The following is a 16,428-nucleotide window of genomic DNA, read 5'->3' on the forward strand; positions in this document are numbered from 1 at the left end:
GCGCACTTTTCGTCATGTTGTCAGAAGTTAAACAAACACACAGCCGACAGGCACTTACAGTGCTTTCATAATTGTGGGGACAAAGGTTTTGATCGCTCGCCCGAACAGGGACTTGAACCCTGGACCCTCAGATTAAAAGTCTGATGCTCTACCGACTGAGCTATCCGGGCTCTGCTCGAGGTCCTCTGGTAGACGACCGAGTGTCAATTACCTTGCCAACTTGGCGTCAACGGGACTCGCACCGGCAGTACGTTCTGAACATTTTGCTCGTGATGAGGACTTTGTCGCTGTGAATTCAGTTCTGAAAACCAAAGGATGGGGAGCCATCCTCAAGACCTCGTGGCGCAACGGTAGCGCGTCTGACTCCAGATCAGAAGGTTGCGTGTTCAAATCACGTTGGGGTCAAGCGTTTGGCTCATGTGGGTTTGGCTCCCCTTCCTGTGGCCTTGCCTTTCTCTCTTTTTACTATCAACTCCAGCTCTTGAGGACTTCTGCCCGTGTTCATCATACAGCTCAGAACTCTTCTTCAGCTGAGCCTTTTATTTCGTTCACAGATCAGCAAGAGGATGATGTATATTTCTGTCAAGTAAACAGTGACATGCACTGCATGTTTCACACTTGCTTTCTCAAGATGGAGCACATAAGCCTGGCAACAACTGTAACGCATTTCAACTCACGTCTTGTTGGTCATGTGCCTAGAAAGACGCTCCTCGCAAGGAAACTTTTGCAGCGCACTTTTCGTCATGTTGTCAGAAGTTAAACAAACACACAGCCGACAGGCACTTACAGTGCTTTCATAATTGTGGGGACAAAGGTTTTGATCGCGTGCCCGAACAGGGACTTGAACCCTGGACCGTCAGATTAAAAGTCTGATGCTCTACCGACTGAGCTATCCGGGCTCTGCTCAAGGTCCTCTGGTAGACGACCGAGTGTCAAATTCCTTGCCAACTTGGCGTCAACGGGACTCGCACCGGCAGTACGTTCTGAACATTTTGCTCGTGATGAGGACTTCGTCGCTGTGAATTCAGTTCTGAAAACCAAAGGATGGGGAGCCATCCTCAAGACCTCGTGGCGCAACGGTAGCGCGTCTGACTCCAGATCAGAAGGTTGCGTGTTCAAATCACGTCGGGGTCAAGCGTTTGGCTCATGTGGGTTTGGCTCCCCTTCCTGTGGCCTTGCCTTTCTCTCTTTTTACTATCAACTCCAGCTCTTGAGGACTTCTGCCCGTGTTCATCATACAGCTCAGAACTCTTCTTCAGCTGAGCCTTTTATTTCGTTCACAGATCAGCAAGAGGATGATGTATATTTCTGTCAAGTAAACAGTGACATGCACTGCATGTTTCACACTTGCTTTCTCAAGATGGAGCACATAAGCCTGGCAACAACTGTAACGCATTTCAACTCACGTCTTGTTGGTCATGTGCCTAGAAAGACGCTCCTCGCAAGGAAACTTTTGCAGCGCACTTTTCGTCATGTTGTCAGAAGTTAAACAAACACACAGCCGACAGGCACTTACAGTGCTTTCATAATTGTGGGGACAAAGGTTTTGATCGCTCGCCCGAACAGGGACTTGAACCCTGGACCCTCAGATTAAAAGTCTGATGCTCTACCGACTGAGCTATCCGGGCTCTGCTCGAGGTCCTCTGGTAGACGACCGAGTGTCAATTTCCTTGCCAACTTGGCGTCAACGGGACTCGCACCGGCAGTACGTTCTGAACATTTCGCTCGTGATGAGGACTTCGTCGCTGTGAATTCAGTTCTGAAAACCAAAGGATGGGGCACAATCCTCAAGACCTCGTGGCGCAACGGTAGCGCGTCTGACTCCAGATCAGAAGGTTGCGTGTTCAAATCACGTCGGGGTCAAGCGTTTGGCTCATGTGGGTTTGGCTCCCCTTCCTGTGGCCTTGCCTTTCTCTCTTTTTACTATCAACTCCAGCTCTTGAGGACTTCTGCCCGTGTTCATCATACAGCTCAGAACTCTTCTTCAGCTGAGCCTTTTATTTCGTTCACAGATCAGCAAGAGGATGATGTATATTTCTGTCAAGTAAACAGTGACATGCACTGCATGTTTCACACTTGCTTTCTCAAGATGGAGCACATAAGCCTGGCAACAACTGTAACGCATTTCAACTCACGTCTTGTTGGTCATGTGCCTAGAAAGACGCTCCTCGCAAGGAAACTTTTGCAGCGCACTTTTCGTCATGTTGTCAGAAGTTAAACAAACACACAGCCGACAGGCACTTACAGTGCTTTCATAATTGTGGGGACAAAGGTTTTGATCGCTCGCCCGAACAGGGACTTGAACCCTGGACCCTCAGATTAAAAGTCTGATGCTCTACCGACTGAGCTATCCGGGCTCTGCTCGAGGTCCTCTGGTAGACGACCGAGTGTCAATTACCTTGCCAACTTGGCGTCAACGGGACTCGCACCGGCAGTACGTTCTGAACATTTTGCTCGTGATGAGAACTTTGTCGCTGTGAATTCAGTTCTGAAAACCAAAGGATGGGGAGCCATCCTCAAGACCTCGTGGCGCAACGGTAGCGCGTCTGACTCCAGATCAGAAGGTTGCGTGTTCAAATCACGTTGGGGTCAAGCGTTTGGCTCATGTGGGTTTGGCTCCCCTTCCTGTGGCCTTGCCTTTCTCTCTTTTTACTATCAACTCCAGCTCTTGAGGACTTCTGCCCGTGTTCATCATACAGCTCAGAACTCTTCTTCAGCTGAGCCTTTTATTTCGTTCACAGATCAGCAAGAGGATGATGTATATTTCTGTCAAGTAAACAGTGACATGCACTGCATGTTTCACACTTGCTTTCTCAAGATGGAGCACATAAGCCTGGCAACAACTGTAACGCATTTCAACTCACGTCTTGTTGGTCATGTGCCTAGAAAGACGCTCCTCGCAAGGAAACTTTTGCAGCGCACTTTTCGTCATGTTGTCAGAAGTTAAACAAACACACAGCCGACAGGCACTTACAGTGCTTTCATAATTGTGGGGACAAAGGTTTTGATCGCTCGCCCGAACAGGGACTTGAACCCTGGACCCTCAGATTAAAAGTCTGATGCTCTACCGACTGAGCTATCCGGGCTCTGCTCGAGGTCCTCTGGTAGACGACCGAGTGTCAATTTCCTTGCCAACTTGGCGTCAACGGGACTCGCACCGGCAGTACGTTCTGAACATTTCGCTCGTGATGAGGACTTCGTCGCTGTGAATTCAGTTCTGAAAACCAAAGGATGGGGCACAATCCTCAAGACCTCGTGGCGCAACGGTAGCGCGTCTGACTCCAGATCAGAAGGTTGCGTGTTCAAATCACGTCGGGGTCAAGCGTTTGGCTCATGTGGGTTTGGCTCCCCTTCCTGTGGCCTTGCCTTTCTCTCTTTTTACTATCAACTCCAGCTCTTGAGGACTTCTGCCCGTGTTCATCATACAGCTCAGAACTCTTCTTCAGCTGAGCCTTTTATTTCGTTCACAGATCAGCAAGAGGATGATGTATATTTCTGTCAAGTAAACAGTGACATGCACTGCATGTTTCACACTTGCTTTCTCAAGATGGAGCACATAAGCCTGGCAACAACTGTAACGCATTTCAACTCACGTCTTGTTGGTCATGTGCCTAGAAAGACGCTCCTCGCAAGGAAACTTTTGCAGCGCACTTTTCGTCATGTTGTCAGAAGTTAAACAAACACACAGCCGACAGGCACTTACAGTGCTTTCATAATTGTGGGGACAAAGGTTTTGATCGCTCGCCCGAACAGGGACTTGAACCCTGGACCCTCAGATTAAAAGTCTGATGCTCTACCGACTGAGCTATCCGGGCTCTGCTCGAGGTCCTCTGGTAGACGACCGAGTGTCAATTACCTTGCCAACTTGGCGTCAACGGGACTCGCACCGGCAGTACGTTCTGAACATTTTGCTCGTGATGAGAACTTTGTCGCTGTGAATTCAGTTCTGAAAACCAAAGGATGGTGAGCCATCCTCAAGACCTCGTGGCGCAACGGTAGCGCGTCTGACTCCAGATCAGAAGGTTGCGTGTTCAAATCACGTTGGGGTCAAGCGTTTGGCTCATGTGGGTTTGGCTCCCCTTCCTGTGGCCTTGCCTTTCTCTCTTTTTACTATCAACTCCAGCTCTTGAGGACTTCTGCCCGTGTTCATCATACAGCTCAGAACTCTTCTTCAGCTGAGCCTTTTATTTCGTTCACAGATCAGCAAGAGGATGATGTATATTTCTGTCAAGTAAACAGTGACATGCACTGCATGTTTCACACTTGCTTTCTCAAGATGGAGCACATAAGCCTGGCAACAACTGTAACGCATTTCAACTCACGTCTTGTTGGTCATGTGCCTAGAAAGACGCTCCTCGCAAGGAAACTTTTGCAGCGCACTTTTCGTCATGTTGTCAGAAGTTAAACAAACACACAGCCGACAGGCACTTACAGTGCTTTCATAATTGTGGGGACAAAGGTTTTGATCGCTCGCCCGAACAGGGACTTGAACCCTGGACCCTCAGATTAAAAGTCTGATGCTCTACCGACTGAGCTATCCGGGCTCTGCTCAAGGTCCTCTGGTAGACGACCGAGTGTCAAATTCCTTGCCAACTTGGCGTCAACGGGACTCGCACCGGCAGTACGTTCTGAACATTTTGCTCGTGATGAGGACTTCGTCGCTGTGAATTCAGTTCTGAAAACCAAAGGATGGGGAGCCATCCTCAAGACCTCGTGGCGCAACGGTAGCGCGTCTGACTCCAGATCAGAAGGTTGCGTGTTCAAATCACGTCGGGGTCAAGCGTTTGGCTCATGTGGGTTTGGCTCCCCTTCCTGTGGCCTTGCCTTTCTCTCTTTTTACTATCAACTCCAGCTCTTGAGGACTTCTGCCCGTGTTCATCATACAGCTCAGAACTCTTCTTCAGCTGAGCCTTTTATTTCGTTCACAGATCAGCAAGAGGATGATGTATATTTCTGTCAAGTAAACAGTGACATGCACTGCATGTTTCACACTTGCTTTCTCAAGATGGAGCACATAAGCCTGGCAACAACTGTAACGCATTTCAACTCACGTCTTGTTGGTCATGTGCCTAGAAAGACGCTCCTCGCAAGGAAACTTTTGCAGCGCACTTTTCGTCATGTTGTCAGAACTTGAACAAACACACAGCCGACAGGCACTTACAGCGCTTTCATAATTGTGGGGACAAAGGTTTTGATCGCTCGCCCGAACAGGGACTTGAACCCTGGACCCTCAGATTAAAAGTCTGATGCTCTACCGACTGAGCTATCCGGGCTCTGCTCAAGGTCCTCTGGTAGACGACCGAGTGTCAATTTCCTTGCCAACTTGGCGTCAACGGGACTCGCACCGGCAGTACGTTCTGAACATTTTGCTCGTGATGAGGACTTCGTCGCTGTGATTTCAGTTCTGAAAACCAAAGGATGGGGAGCCATCCTCAAGACCTCGTGGCCCAACGGTAGCGCGTCTGACTCCAGATCAGAAGGTTACGTGTTCAAATCATGTCGGGGTCAAGCGTGTGGCTCATGTGGGTTTGGCTCCCCTTCCTGTGGCCTTGCCTTTCTCTCTTTTTACTATCAACTCCAGCTCTTGAGGACTTCTGCCCGTGTTCATCATACAGCTCAGAACTCTTCTTCAGCTGAGCCTTTTATTTCGTTCACAGATCAGCAAGAGGATGATGTATATTTCTGTCAAGTAAACAGTGACATGCACTGCATGTTTCACACTTGCTTTCTCAAGATGGAGCACATAAGCCTGGCAACAACTGTAACGCATTTCAACTCACGTCTTGTTGGTCATGTGCCTAGAAAGACGCTCCTCGCAAGGAAACTTTTGCAGCGCACTTTTCGTCATGTTGTCAGAAGTTAAACAAGCACACAGCAGACAGGCACTTACAGTGCTTTCATAATTGTGGGGACAAAGGTTTTGATCGCTCGCCCGAACAGGGACTTGAACCCTGGACCCTCAGATTAAAAGTCTGATGCTCTACCGACTGAGCTATCCGGGCTCTGCTCAAGGTCCCCTGGTAGACGACCGAGTGTCAATTTCCTTGCCAACTTGGCGTCAACGGGACTCGCACCGGCAGTACGTTCTGAACATTTTGCTCGTGATGAGGATTTCGTCGCTGTGAATTCAGTTCTGAAAACCAAAGGATGGGGAGCCATCCTCAAGAGTTCGTGGCGCAACGGTAGCGCGTCTGACTCCAGATCAGAAGGTTGCGTGTTCAAATCACGTCGGGGTCAAGCGTTTGGCTCATGTAGGTTTGGCTCCCCTTCCTGTGGCCTTGCCTTTCTCTCTTTTTACTATCAACTCCAGCTCTTGAGGACTTCTGCCCGTGTTCATCATACAGCTCAGAACTCTTCTTCAGCTGAGCCTTTTATTTCGTTCACAGATCAGCAAGAGGATGATGTATATTTCTGTCAAGTAAACAGTGACATGCACTGCATGTTTCACACTTGCTTTCTCAAGATGGAGCACATAAGCCTGGCAACAACTGTAACGCATTTCAACTCACGTCTTGTTGGTCATGTGCCTAGAAAGACGCTCCTCGCAAGGAAACTTTTGCAGCGCACTTTTCGTCATGTTGTCAGAAGTTAAACAAGCACACAGCAGACAGGCACTTACAGTGCTTTCATAATTGTGGGGACAAAGGTTTTGATCGCTCGCCCGAACAGGGACTTGAACCCTGGACCCTCAGATTAAAAGTCTGATGCTCTACCGACTGAGCTATCCGGGCTCTGCTCAAGGTCCCCTGGTAGACGACCGAGTGTCAATTTCCTTGCCAACTTGGCGTCAACGGGACTCGCACCGGCAGTACGTTCTGAACATTTTGCTCGTGATGAGGATTTCGTCGCTGTGAATTCAGTTCTGAAAACCAAAGGATGGGGAGCCATCCTCAAGACTTCGTGGCGCAACGGTAGCGCGTCTGACTCCAGATCAGAAGGTTGCGTGTTCAAATCACGTCGGGGTCAAGCGTTTGGCTCATGTGGGTTTGGCTCCCCTTCCTGTGGCCTTGCCTTTCTCTCTTTTTACTATCAACTCCAGCTCTTGAGGACTTCTGCCCGTGTTCATCATACAGCTCAGAACTCTTCTTCAGCTGAGCCTTTTATTTCGTTCACAGATCAGCAAGAGGATGATGTATATTTCTGTCAAGTAAACAGTGACATGCACTGCATGTTTCACACTTGCTTTCTCAAGATGGAGCACATAAGCCTGGCAACAACTGTAACGCATTTCAACTCACGTCTTGTTGGTCATGTGCCTAGAAAGACGCTCCTCGCAAGGAAACTTTTGCAGCGCACTTTTCGTCATGTTGTCAGAAGTTAAACAAACACACAGCCGACAGGCACTTACAGTGCTTTCATAATTGTGGGGACAAAGGTTTTGATCGCTCGCCCGAACAGGGACTTGAACCCTGGACCCTCAGATTAAAAGTCTGATGCTCTACCGACTGAGCTATCCGGGCTCTGCTCGAGGTCCTCTGGTAGACGACCGAGTGTCAATTTCCTTGCCAACTTGGCGTCAACGGGACTCGCACCGGCAGTACGTTCTGAACATTTTGCTCGTGATGAGGACTTCGTCGCTGTGAATTCAGTTCTGAAAACCAAAGGATGGGGAGCCATCCTCAAGACCTCTTGGCGCAACGGTAGCACGTCTGACTCCAGATCAGAAGGTTGCGTGTTCAAATCACGTCGGGGTCAAGCGTTTGGCTCATGTGGGTTTGGCTCCCCTTCCTGTGGCCTTGCCTTTCTCTCTTTTTACTATCAACTCCAGCTCTTGAGGACTTCTGCCCGTGTTCATCATACAGCTCAGAACTCTTCTTCAGCTGAGCCTTTTATTTCGTTCACAGATCAGCAAGAGGATGATGTATATTTCTGTCAAGTAAACAGTGACATGCACTGCATGTTTCACACTTGCTTTCTCAAGATGGAGCACATAAGCCTGGCAACAACTGTAACGCATTTCAACTCACGTCTTGTTGGTCATGTGCCTAGAAAGACGCTCCTCGCAAGGAAACTTTTGCAGCGCACTTTTCGTCATGTTGTCAGAAGTTAAACAAACACACAGCCGACAGGCACTTACAGTGCTTTCATAATTGTGGGGACAAAGGTTTTGATCGCTCGCCCGAACAGGGACTTGAACCCTGGACCCTCAGATTAAAAGTCTGATGCTCTACCGACTGAGCTATCCGGGCTCTGCTCAAGGTCCTCTGGTAGACGACCGAGTGTCAATTTCCTTGCCAACTTGGCGTCAACGGGACTCGCACCGGCAGTACGTTCTGAACATTTTGCTCGTGATGAGGACTTCGTCGCTGTGAATTCAGTTCTGAAAACCAAAGGATGGGGAGCCATCCTCAAGACCTCGTGGCGCAACGGTAGCGCGTCTGACTCCAGATCAGAAGGTTGCGTGTTCAAATCATGTCGGGGTCAAGCGTTTGGCTCATGTGGGTTTGGCTCCCCTTCCTGTGGCCTTGCCTTTCTCTCTTTTTACTATCAACTCCAGCTCTTGAGGACTTCTGCCCGTGTTCATCATACAGCTCAGAACTCTTCTTCAGCTGAGCCTTTTATTTCGTTCACAGATCAGCAAGAGGATGATGTATATTTCTGTCAAGTAAACAGTGACATGCACTGCATGTTTCACACTTGCTTTCTCAAGATGGAGCACATAAGCCTGGCAACAACTGTAACGCATTTCAACTCACGTCTTGTTGGTCATGTGCCTAGAAAGACGCTCCTCGCAAGGAAACTTTTGCAGCGCACTTTTCGTCATGTTGTCAGAAGTTAAACAAGCACACAGCAGACAGGCACTTACAGTGCTTTCATAATTGTGGGGACAAAGGTTTTGATCGCTCGCCCGAACAGGGACTTGAACCCTGGACCCTCAGATTAAAAGTCTGATGCTCTACCGACTGAGCTATCCGGGCTCTGCTCAAGGTCCCCTGGTAGACGACCGAGTGTCAATTTCCTTGCCAACTTGGCGTCAACGGGACTCGCACCGGCAGTACGTTCTGAACATTTTGCTCGTGATGAGGAGTTCGTCGCTGTGAATTCAGTTCTGAAAACCAAAGGATGGGGAGCCATCCTCAAGACCTCGTGGCGCAACGGTAGCGCGTCTGACTCCAGATCAGAAGGTTGCGTGTTCAAATCATGTCGGGGTCAAGCGTTTGGCTCATGTGGGTTTGGCTCCCCTTCCTGTGGCCTTGCCTTTCTCTCTTTTTACTATCAACTCCAGCTCTTGAGGACTTCTGCCCGTGTTCATCATACAGCTCAGAACTCTTCTTCAGCTGAGCCTTTTATTTCGTTCACAGATCAGCAAGAGGATGATGTATATTTCTGTCAAGTAAACAGTGACATGCACTGCATGTTTCACACTTGCTTTCTCAAGATGGAGCACATAAGCCTGGCAACAACTGTAACGCATTTCAACTCACGTCTTGTTGGTCATGTGCCTAGAAAGACGCTCCTCGCAAGGAAACTTTTGCAGCGCACTTTTCGTCATGTTGTCAGAAGTTAAACAAGCACACAGCAGACAGGCACTTACAGTGCTTTCATAATTGTGGGGACAAAGGTTTTGATCGCTCGCCCGAACAGGGACTTGAACCCTGGACCCTCAGATTAAAAGTCTGATGCTCTACCGACTGAGCTATCCGGGCTCTGCTCAAGGTCCTCTGGTAGACGACCGAGTGTCAATTTCCTTGCCAACTTGGCGTCAACGGGACTCGCACCGGCAGTACGTTCTGAACATTTTGCTCGTGATGAGGACTTCGTCGCTGTGAATTCAGTTCTGAAAACCAAAGGATGGGGAGCCATCCTCAAGACCTCGTGGCGCAACGCTAGCGCGTCTGACTCCAGATCAGAAGGTTGCGTGTTCAAATCATGTCGGGGTCAAGCGTTTGGCTCATGTGGGTTTGGCTCCCCTTCCTGTGGCCTTGCCTTTCTCTCTTTTTACTATCAACTCCAGCTCTTGAGGACTTCTGCCCGTGTTCATCATACAGCTCAGAACTCTTCTTCAGCTGAGCCTTTTATTTCGTTCACAGATCAGCAAGAGGATGATGTATATTTCTGTCAAGTAAACAGTGACATGCACTGCATGTTTCACACTTGCTTTCTCAAGATGGAGCACATAAGCCTGGCAACAACTGTAACGCATTTCAACTCACGTCTTGTTGGTCATGTGCCTAGAAAGACGCTCCTCGCAAGGAAACTTTTGCAGCGCACTTTTCGTCATGTTGTCAGAAGTTAAACAAGCACACAGCAGACAGGCACTTACAGTGCTTTCATAATTGTGGGGACAAAGGTTTTGATCGCTCGCCCGAACAGGGACTTGAACCCTGGACCCTCAGATTAAAAGTCTGATGCTCTACCGACTGAGCTATCCGGGCTCTGCTCAAGGTCCCCTGGTAGACGACCGAGTGTCAATTTCCTTGCCAACTTGGCGTCAACGGGACTCGCACCGGCAGTACGTTCTGAACATTTTGCTCGTGATGAGGAGTTCGTCGCTGTGAATTCAGTTCTGAAAACCAAAGGATGGGGAGCCATCCTCAAGACCTCGTGGCGCAACGGTAGCGCGTCTGACTCCAGATCAGAAGGTTGCGTGTTCAAATCATGTCGGGGTCAAGCGTTTGGCTCATGTGGGTTTGGCTCCCCTTCCTGTGGCCTTGCCTTTCTCTCTTTTTACTATCAACTCCAGCTCTTGAGGACTTCTGCCCGTGTTCATCATACAGCTCAGAACTCTTCTTCAGCTGAGCCTTTTATTTCGTTCACAGATCAGCAAGAGGATGATGTATATTTCTGTCAAGTAAACAGTGACATGCACTGCATGTTTCACACTTGCTTTCTCAAGATGGAGCACATAAGCCTGGCAACAACTGTAACGCATTTCAACTCACGTCTTGTTGGTCATGTGCCTAGAAAGACGCTCCTCGCAAGGAAACTTTTGCAGCGCACTTTTCGTCATGTTGTCAGAAGTTAAACAAGCACACAGCAGACAGGCACTTACAGTGCTTTCATAATTGTGGGGACAAAGGTTTTGATCGCTCGCCCGAACAGGGACTTGAACCCTGGACCCTCAGATTAAAAGTCTGATGCTCTACCGACTGAGCTATCCGGGCTCTGCTCAAGGTCCCCTGGTAGACGACCGAGTGTCAATTTCCTTGCCAACTTGGCGTCAACGGGACTCGCACCGGCAGTACGTTCTGAACATTTTGCTCGTGATGAGGATTTCGTCGCTGTGAATTCAGTTCTGAAAACCAAAGGATGGGGAGCCATCCTCAAGACTTCGTGGCGCAACGGTAGCGCGTCTGACTCCAGATCAGAAGGTTGCGTGTTCAAATCACGTCGGGGTCAAGCGTTTGGCTCATGTGGGTTTGGCTCCCCTTCCTGTGGCCTTGCCTTTCTCTCTTTTTACTATCAACTCCAGCTCTTGAGGACTTCTGCCCGTGTTCATCATACAGCTCAGAACTCTTCTTCAGCTGAGCCTTTTATTTCGTTCACAGATCAGCAAGAGGATGATGTATATTTCTGTCAAGTAAACAGTGACATGCACTGCATGTTTCACACTTGCTTTCTCAAGATGGAGCACATAAGCCTGGCAACAACTGTAACGCATTTCAACTCACGTCTTGTTGGTCATGTGCCTAGAAAGACGCTCCTCGCAAGGAAACTTTTGCAGCGCACTTTTCGTCATGTTGTCAGAAGTTAAACAAACACACAGCCGACAGGCACTTACAGTGCTTTCATAATTGTGGGGACAAAGGTTTTGATCGCTCGCCCGAACAGGGACTTGAACCCTGGACCCTCAGATTAAAAGTCTGATGCTCTACCGACTGAGCTATCCGGGCTCTGCTCGAGGTCCTCTGGTAGACGACCGAGTGTCAATTTCCTTGCCAACTTGGCGTCAACGGGACTCGCACCGGCAGTACGTTCTGAACATTTTGCTCGTGATGAGGACTTCGTCGCTGTGAATTCAGTTCTGAAAACCAAAGGATGGGGAGCCATCCTCAAGACCTCTTGGCGCAACGGTAGCGCGTCTGACTCCAGATCAGAAGGTTGCGTGTTCAAATCACGTCGGGGTCAAGCGTGTGGCTCATGTGGGTTTGGCTCCCCTTCCTGTGGCCTTGCCTTTCTCTCATTTTACTATCAACTCCAGCTCTTGAGGACTTCTGCCCGTGTTCATCATACAGCTCAGAACTCTTCTTCAGCTGAGCCTTTTATTTCGTTCACAGATCAGCAAGAGGATGATGTATATTTCTGTCAAGTAAACAGTGACATGCACTGCATGTTTCACACTTGCTTTCTCAAGATGGAGCACATAAGCCTGGCAACAACTGTAACGCATTTCAACTCACGTCTTGTTGGTCATGTGCCTAGAAAGACGCTCCTCGCAAGGAAACTTTTGCAGCGCACTTTTCGTCATGTTGTCAGAAGTTAAACAAGCACACAGCAGACAGGCACTTACAGTGCTTTCATAATTGTGGGGACAAAGGTTTTGATCGCTCGCCCGAACAGGGACTTGAACCCTGGACCCTCAGATTAAAAGTCTGATGCTCTACCGACTGAGCTATCCGGGCTCTGCTCGAGGTCCTCTGGTAGACGACCGAGTGTCAATTACCTTGCCAACTTGGCGTCAACGGGACTCGCACCGGCAGTACGTTCTGAACATTTTGCTCGTGATGAGAACTTTGTCGCTGTGAATTCAGTTCTGAAAACCAAAGGATGGGGAGCCATCCTCAAGACCTCGTGGCGCAACGGTAGCGCGTCTGACTCCAGATCAGAAGGTTGCGTGTTCAAATCACGTTGGGGTCAAGCGTTTGGCTCATGTGGGTTTGGCTCCCCTTCCTGTGGCCTTGCCTTTCTCTCTTTTTACTATCAACTCCAGCTCTTGAGGACTTCTGCCCGTGTTCATCATACAGCTCAGAACTCTTCTTCAGCTGAGCCTTTTATTTCGTTCACAGATCAGCAAGAGGATGATGTATATTTCTGTCAAGTAAACAGTGACATGCACTGCATGTTTCACACTTGCTTTCTCAAGATGGAGCACATAAGCCTGGCAACAACTGTAACGCATTTCAACTCACGTCTTGTTGGTCATGTGCCTAGAAAGACGCTCCTCGCAAGGAAACTTTTGCAGCGCACTTTTCGTCATGTTGTCAGAAGTTAAACAAACACACAGCCGACAGGCACTTACAGTGCTTTCATAATTGTGGGGACAAAGGTTTTGATCGCTCGCCCGAACAGGGACTTGAACCCTGGACCCTCAGATTAAAAGTCTGATGCTCTACCGACTGAGCTATCCGGGCTCTGCTCGAGGTCCTCTGGTAGACGACCGAGTGTCAATTTCCTTGCCAACTTGGCGTCAACGGGACTCGCACCGGCAGTACGTTCTGAACATTTCGCTCGTGATGAGGACTTCGTCGCTGTGAATTCAGTTCTGAAAACCAAAGGATGGGGCACAATCCTCAAGACCTCGTGGCGCAACGGTAGCGCGTCTGACTCCAGATCAGAAGGTTGCGTGTTCAAATCACGTCGGGGTCAAGCGTTTGGCTCATGTGGGTTTGGCTCCCCTTCCTGTGGCCTTGCCTTTCTCTCTTTTTACTATCAACTCCAGCTCTTGAGGACTTCTGCCCGTGTTCATCATACAGCTCAGAACTCTTCTTCAGCTGAGCCTTTTATTTCGTTCACAGATCAGCAAGAGGATGATGTATATTTCTGTCAAGTAAACAGTGACATGCACTGCATGTTTCACACTTGCTTTCTCAAGATGGAGCACATAAGCCTGGCAACAACTGTAACGCATTTCAACTCACGTCTTGTTGGTCATGTGCCTAGAAAGACGCTCCTCGCAAGGAAACTTTTGCAGCGCACTTTTCGTCATGTTGTCAGAAGTTAAACAAACACACAGCCGACAGGCACTTACAGTGCTTTCATAATTGTGGGGACAAAGGTTTTGATCGCTCGCCCGAACAGGGACTTGAACCCTGGACCCTCAGATTAAAAGTCTGATGCTCTACCGACTGAGCTATCCGGGCTCTGCTCGAGGTCCTCTGGTAGACGACCGAGTGTCAATTACCTTGCCAACTTGGCGTCAACGGGACTCGCACCGGCAGTACGTTCTGAACATTTTGCTCGTGATGAGAACTTTGTCGCTGTGAATTCAGTTCTGAAAACCAAAGGATGGTGAGCCATCCTCAAGACCTCGTGGCGCAACGGTAGCGCGTCTGACTCCAGATCAGAAGGTTGCGTGTTCAAATCACGTTGGGGTCAAGCGTTTGGCTCATGTGGGTTTGGCTCCCCTTCCTGTGGCCTTGCCTTTCTCTCTTTTTACTATCAACTCCAGCTCTTGAGGACTTCTGCCCGTGTTCATCATACAGCTCAGAACTCTTCTTCAGCTGAGCCTTTTATTTCGTTCACAGATCAGCAAGAGGATGATGTATATTTCTGTCAAGTAAACAGTGACATGCACTGCATGTTTCACACTTGCTTTCTCAAGATGGAGCACATAAGCCTGGCAACAACTGTAACGCATTTCAACTCACGTCTTGTTGGTCATGTGCCTAGAAAGACGCTCCTCGCAAGGAAACTTTTGCAGCGCACTTTTCGTCATGTTGTCAGAAGTTAAACAAACACACAGCCGACAGGCACTTACAGTGCTTTCATAATTGTGGGGACAAAGGTTTTGATCGCTCGCCCGAACAGGGACTTGAACCCTGGACCCTCAGATTAAAAGTCTGATGCTCTACCGACTGAGCTATCCGGGCTCTGCTCAAGGTCCTCTGGTAGACGACCGAGTGTCAAATTCCTTGCCAACTTGGCGTCAACGGGACTCGCACCGGCAGTACGTTCTGAACATTTTGCTCGTGATGAGGACTTCGTCGCTGTGAATTCAGTTCTGAAAACCAAAGGATGGGGAGCCATCCTCAAGACCTCGTGGCGCAACGGTAGCGCGTCTGACTCCAGATCAGAAGGTTGCGTGTTCAAATCACGTCGGGGTCAAGCGTTTGGCTCATGTGGGTTTGGCTCCCCTTCCTGTGGCCTTGCCTTTCTCTCTTTTTACTATCAACTCCAGCTCTTGAGGACTTCTGCCCGTGTTCATCATACAGCTCAGAACTCTTCTTCAGCTGAGCCTTTTATTTCGTTCACAGATCAGCAAGAGGATGATGTATATTTCTGTCAAGTAAACAGTGACATGCACTGCATGTTTCACACTTGCTTTCTCAAGATGGAGCACATAAGCCTGGCAACAACTGTAACGCATTTCAACTCACGTCTTGTTGGTCATGTGCCTAGAAAGACGCTCCTCGCAAGGAAACTTTTGCAGCGCACTTTTCGTCATGTTGTCAGAACTTGAACAAACACACAGCCGACAGGCACTTACAGCGCTTTCATAATTGTGGGGACAAAGGTTTTGATCGCTCGCCCGAACAGGGACTTGAACCCTGGACCCTCAGATTAAAAGTCTGATGCTCTACCGACTGAGCTATCCGGGCTCTGCTCAAGGTCCTCTGGTAGACGACCGAGTGTCAATTTCCTTGCCAACTTGGCGTCAACGGGACTCGCACCGGCAGTACGTTCTGAACATTTTGCTCGTGATGAGGACTTCGTCGCTGTGATTTCAGTTCTGAAAACCAAAGGATGGGGAGCCATCCTCAAGACCTCGTGGCCCAACGGTAGCGCGTCTGACTCCAGATCAGAAGGTTACGTGTTCAAATCATGTCGGGGTCAAGCGTGTGGCTCATGTGGGTTTGGCTCCCCTTCCTGTGGCCTTGCCTTTCTCTCTTTTTACTATCAACTCCAGCTCTTGAGGACTTCTGCCCGTGTTCATCATACAGCTCAGAACTCTTCTTCAGCTGAGCCTTTTATTTCGTTCACAGATCAGCAAGAGGATGATGTATATTTCTGTCAAGTAAACAGTGACATGCACTGCATGTTTCACACTTGCTTTCTCAAGATGGAGCACATAAGCCTGGCAACAACTGTAACGCATTTCAACTCACGTCTTGTTGGTCATGTGCCTAGAAAGACGCTCCTCGCAAGGAAACTTTTGCAGCGCACTTTTCGTCATGTTGTCAGAAGTTAAACAAGCACACAGGCACTTACAGTGCTTTCATAATTGTGGGGACAAAGGTTTTGATCGCTCGCCCGAACAGGGACTTGAACCCTGGACCCTCAGATTAAAAGTCTGATGCTCTACCGACTGAGCTATCCGGGCTCTGCTCAAGGTCCCCTGGTAGACGACCGAGTGTCAATTTCCTTGCCAACTTGGCGTCAACGGGACTCGCACCGGCAGTACGTTCTGAACATTTTGCTCGTGATGAGGATTTCGTCGCTGTGAATTCAGTTCTGAAAACCAAAGGATGGGGAGCCATCCTCAAGAGTTCGTGGCGCAACGGTAGCGCGTCTGACTCCAGATCAGAAGGTTGCGTGTTCAAATCACGT

The 16,428-nt window shown here is 49.1% G+C and overlaps 39 non-coding genes across 39 annotated transcripts; 16 read left to right on the top strand and 23 right to left on the bottom strand.

Moving 5' to 3' along the window:
• Positions 1-97: 97 nt before the first annotated feature.
• On the bottom strand, positions 98-170 carry trnak-uuu (transfer RNA lysine (anticodon UUU)). The gene has a single exon. It is a non-coding gene; the product is annotated as a tRNA-Lys (tRNA).
• A 163-nt stretch (positions 171-333) lies between these two features.
• Positions 334-405, top strand: trnaw-cca (transfer RNA tryptophan (anticodon CCA)). The gene has a single exon. It is a non-coding gene; the product is annotated as a tRNA-Trp (tRNA).
• Positions 406-826: 421 nt separating this feature from the next.
• trnak-uuu (transfer RNA lysine (anticodon UUU)) lies at positions 827-899 on the bottom strand. Its single transcript has one exon. It is a non-coding gene; the product is annotated as a tRNA-Lys (tRNA).
• Positions 900-1,062: 163 nt separating this feature from the next.
• On the top strand, positions 1,063-1,134 carry trnaw-cca (transfer RNA tryptophan (anticodon CCA)). Its single transcript has one exon. It is a non-coding gene; the product is annotated as a tRNA-Trp (tRNA).
• A 421-nt stretch (positions 1,135-1,555) lies between these two features.
• On the bottom strand, positions 1,556-1,628 carry trnak-uuu (transfer RNA lysine (anticodon UUU)). Its single transcript has one exon. It is a non-coding gene; the product is annotated as a tRNA-Lys (tRNA).
• A 163-nt stretch (positions 1,629-1,791) lies between these two features.
• On the top strand, positions 1,792-1,863 carry trnaw-cca (transfer RNA tryptophan (anticodon CCA)). Its single transcript has one exon. It is a non-coding gene; the product is annotated as a tRNA-Trp (tRNA).
• Positions 1,864-2,284: 421 nt separating this feature from the next.
• Positions 2,285-2,357, bottom strand: trnak-uuu (transfer RNA lysine (anticodon UUU)). Its single transcript has one exon. It is a non-coding gene; the product is annotated as a tRNA-Lys (tRNA).
• Positions 2,358-2,520: 163 nt separating this feature from the next.
• Positions 2,521-2,592, top strand: trnaw-cca (transfer RNA tryptophan (anticodon CCA)). Its single transcript has one exon. It is a non-coding gene; the product is annotated as a tRNA-Trp (tRNA).
• A 421-nt stretch (positions 2,593-3,013) lies between these two features.
• trnak-uuu (transfer RNA lysine (anticodon UUU)) lies at positions 3,014-3,086 on the bottom strand. The gene has a single exon. It is a non-coding gene; the product is annotated as a tRNA-Lys (tRNA).
• Positions 3,087-3,249: 163 nt separating this feature from the next.
• Positions 3,250-3,321, top strand: trnaw-cca (transfer RNA tryptophan (anticodon CCA)). The gene has a single exon. It is a non-coding gene; the product is annotated as a tRNA-Trp (tRNA).
• A 421-nt stretch (positions 3,322-3,742) lies between these two features.
• trnak-uuu (transfer RNA lysine (anticodon UUU)) lies at positions 3,743-3,815 on the bottom strand. Its single transcript has one exon. It is a non-coding gene; the product is annotated as a tRNA-Lys (tRNA).
• A 163-nt stretch (positions 3,816-3,978) lies between these two features.
• On the top strand, positions 3,979-4,050 carry trnaw-cca (transfer RNA tryptophan (anticodon CCA)). Its single transcript has one exon. It is a non-coding gene; the product is annotated as a tRNA-Trp (tRNA).
• A 421-nt stretch (positions 4,051-4,471) lies between these two features.
• Positions 4,472-4,544, bottom strand: trnak-uuu (transfer RNA lysine (anticodon UUU)). The gene has a single exon. It is a non-coding gene; the product is annotated as a tRNA-Lys (tRNA).
• Positions 4,545-4,707: 163 nt separating this feature from the next.
• trnaw-cca (transfer RNA tryptophan (anticodon CCA)) lies at positions 4,708-4,779 on the top strand. The gene has a single exon. It is a non-coding gene; the product is annotated as a tRNA-Trp (tRNA).
• A 421-nt stretch (positions 4,780-5,200) lies between these two features.
• Positions 5,201-5,273, bottom strand: trnak-uuu (transfer RNA lysine (anticodon UUU)). The gene has a single exon. It is a non-coding gene; the product is annotated as a tRNA-Lys (tRNA).
• Positions 5,274-5,929: 656 nt separating this feature from the next.
• trnak-uuu (transfer RNA lysine (anticodon UUU)) lies at positions 5,930-6,002 on the bottom strand. Its single transcript has one exon. It is a non-coding gene; the product is annotated as a tRNA-Lys (tRNA).
• Positions 6,003-6,658: 656 nt separating this feature from the next.
• Positions 6,659-6,731, bottom strand: trnak-uuu (transfer RNA lysine (anticodon UUU)). Its single transcript has one exon. It is a non-coding gene; the product is annotated as a tRNA-Lys (tRNA).
• Positions 6,732-6,894: 163 nt separating this feature from the next.
• On the top strand, positions 6,895-6,966 carry trnaw-cca (transfer RNA tryptophan (anticodon CCA)). Its single transcript has one exon. It is a non-coding gene; the product is annotated as a tRNA-Trp (tRNA).
• Positions 6,967-7,387: 421 nt separating this feature from the next.
• trnak-uuu (transfer RNA lysine (anticodon UUU)) lies at positions 7,388-7,460 on the bottom strand. The gene has a single exon. It is a non-coding gene; the product is annotated as a tRNA-Lys (tRNA).
• A 656-nt stretch (positions 7,461-8,116) lies between these two features.
• On the bottom strand, positions 8,117-8,189 carry trnak-uuu (transfer RNA lysine (anticodon UUU)). The gene has a single exon. It is a non-coding gene; the product is annotated as a tRNA-Lys (tRNA).
• Positions 8,190-8,352: 163 nt separating this feature from the next.
• On the top strand, positions 8,353-8,424 carry trnaw-cca (transfer RNA tryptophan (anticodon CCA)). The gene has a single exon. It is a non-coding gene; the product is annotated as a tRNA-Trp (tRNA).
• Positions 8,425-8,845: 421 nt separating this feature from the next.
• On the bottom strand, positions 8,846-8,918 carry trnak-uuu (transfer RNA lysine (anticodon UUU)). The gene has a single exon. It is a non-coding gene; the product is annotated as a tRNA-Lys (tRNA).
• Positions 8,919-9,081: 163 nt separating this feature from the next.
• Positions 9,082-9,153, top strand: trnaw-cca (transfer RNA tryptophan (anticodon CCA)). Its single transcript has one exon. It is a non-coding gene; the product is annotated as a tRNA-Trp (tRNA).
• A 421-nt stretch (positions 9,154-9,574) lies between these two features.
• trnak-uuu (transfer RNA lysine (anticodon UUU)) lies at positions 9,575-9,647 on the bottom strand. Its single transcript has one exon. It is a non-coding gene; the product is annotated as a tRNA-Lys (tRNA).
• Positions 9,648-10,303: 656 nt separating this feature from the next.
• trnak-uuu (transfer RNA lysine (anticodon UUU)) lies at positions 10,304-10,376 on the bottom strand. Its single transcript has one exon. It is a non-coding gene; the product is annotated as a tRNA-Lys (tRNA).
• A 163-nt stretch (positions 10,377-10,539) lies between these two features.
• trnaw-cca (transfer RNA tryptophan (anticodon CCA)) lies at positions 10,540-10,611 on the top strand. Its single transcript has one exon. It is a non-coding gene; the product is annotated as a tRNA-Trp (tRNA).
• Positions 10,612-11,032: 421 nt separating this feature from the next.
• trnak-uuu (transfer RNA lysine (anticodon UUU)) lies at positions 11,033-11,105 on the bottom strand. The gene has a single exon. It is a non-coding gene; the product is annotated as a tRNA-Lys (tRNA).
• A 163-nt stretch (positions 11,106-11,268) lies between these two features.
• On the top strand, positions 11,269-11,340 carry trnaw-cca (transfer RNA tryptophan (anticodon CCA)). The gene has a single exon. It is a non-coding gene; the product is annotated as a tRNA-Trp (tRNA).
• A 421-nt stretch (positions 11,341-11,761) lies between these two features.
• On the bottom strand, positions 11,762-11,834 carry trnak-uuu (transfer RNA lysine (anticodon UUU)). The gene has a single exon. It is a non-coding gene; the product is annotated as a tRNA-Lys (tRNA).
• A 656-nt stretch (positions 11,835-12,490) lies between these two features.
• Positions 12,491-12,563, bottom strand: trnak-uuu (transfer RNA lysine (anticodon UUU)). Its single transcript has one exon. It is a non-coding gene; the product is annotated as a tRNA-Lys (tRNA).
• Positions 12,564-12,726: 163 nt separating this feature from the next.
• Positions 12,727-12,798, top strand: trnaw-cca (transfer RNA tryptophan (anticodon CCA)). Its single transcript has one exon. It is a non-coding gene; the product is annotated as a tRNA-Trp (tRNA).
• A 421-nt stretch (positions 12,799-13,219) lies between these two features.
• Positions 13,220-13,292, bottom strand: trnak-uuu (transfer RNA lysine (anticodon UUU)). The gene has a single exon. It is a non-coding gene; the product is annotated as a tRNA-Lys (tRNA).
• A 163-nt stretch (positions 13,293-13,455) lies between these two features.
• Positions 13,456-13,527, top strand: trnaw-cca (transfer RNA tryptophan (anticodon CCA)). The gene has a single exon. It is a non-coding gene; the product is annotated as a tRNA-Trp (tRNA).
• Positions 13,528-13,948: 421 nt separating this feature from the next.
• trnak-uuu (transfer RNA lysine (anticodon UUU)) lies at positions 13,949-14,021 on the bottom strand. Its single transcript has one exon. It is a non-coding gene; the product is annotated as a tRNA-Lys (tRNA).
• A 163-nt stretch (positions 14,022-14,184) lies between these two features.
• Positions 14,185-14,256, top strand: trnaw-cca (transfer RNA tryptophan (anticodon CCA)). Its single transcript has one exon. It is a non-coding gene; the product is annotated as a tRNA-Trp (tRNA).
• Positions 14,257-14,677: 421 nt separating this feature from the next.
• On the bottom strand, positions 14,678-14,750 carry trnak-uuu (transfer RNA lysine (anticodon UUU)). The gene has a single exon. It is a non-coding gene; the product is annotated as a tRNA-Lys (tRNA).
• Positions 14,751-14,913: 163 nt separating this feature from the next.
• trnaw-cca (transfer RNA tryptophan (anticodon CCA)) lies at positions 14,914-14,985 on the top strand. Its single transcript has one exon. It is a non-coding gene; the product is annotated as a tRNA-Trp (tRNA).
• A 421-nt stretch (positions 14,986-15,406) lies between these two features.
• On the bottom strand, positions 15,407-15,479 carry trnak-uuu (transfer RNA lysine (anticodon UUU)). The gene has a single exon. It is a non-coding gene; the product is annotated as a tRNA-Lys (tRNA).
• A 649-nt stretch (positions 15,480-16,128) lies between these two features.
• trnak-uuu (transfer RNA lysine (anticodon UUU)) lies at positions 16,129-16,201 on the bottom strand. Its single transcript has one exon. It is a non-coding gene; the product is annotated as a tRNA-Lys (tRNA).
• Between the last annotated feature and the right edge of the window lie 227 nt (positions 16,202-16,428).

The sequence above is a fragment of the Hoplias malabaricus genome, chromosome 14 (assembly GCF_029633855.1).
Source record: "Hoplias malabaricus isolate fHopMal1 chromosome 14, fHopMal1.hap1, whole genome shotgun sequence".
NCBI classification, from domain to species: Eukaryota; Metazoa; Chordata; class Actinopteri; order Characiformes; family Erythrinidae; genus Hoplias; species Hoplias malabaricus.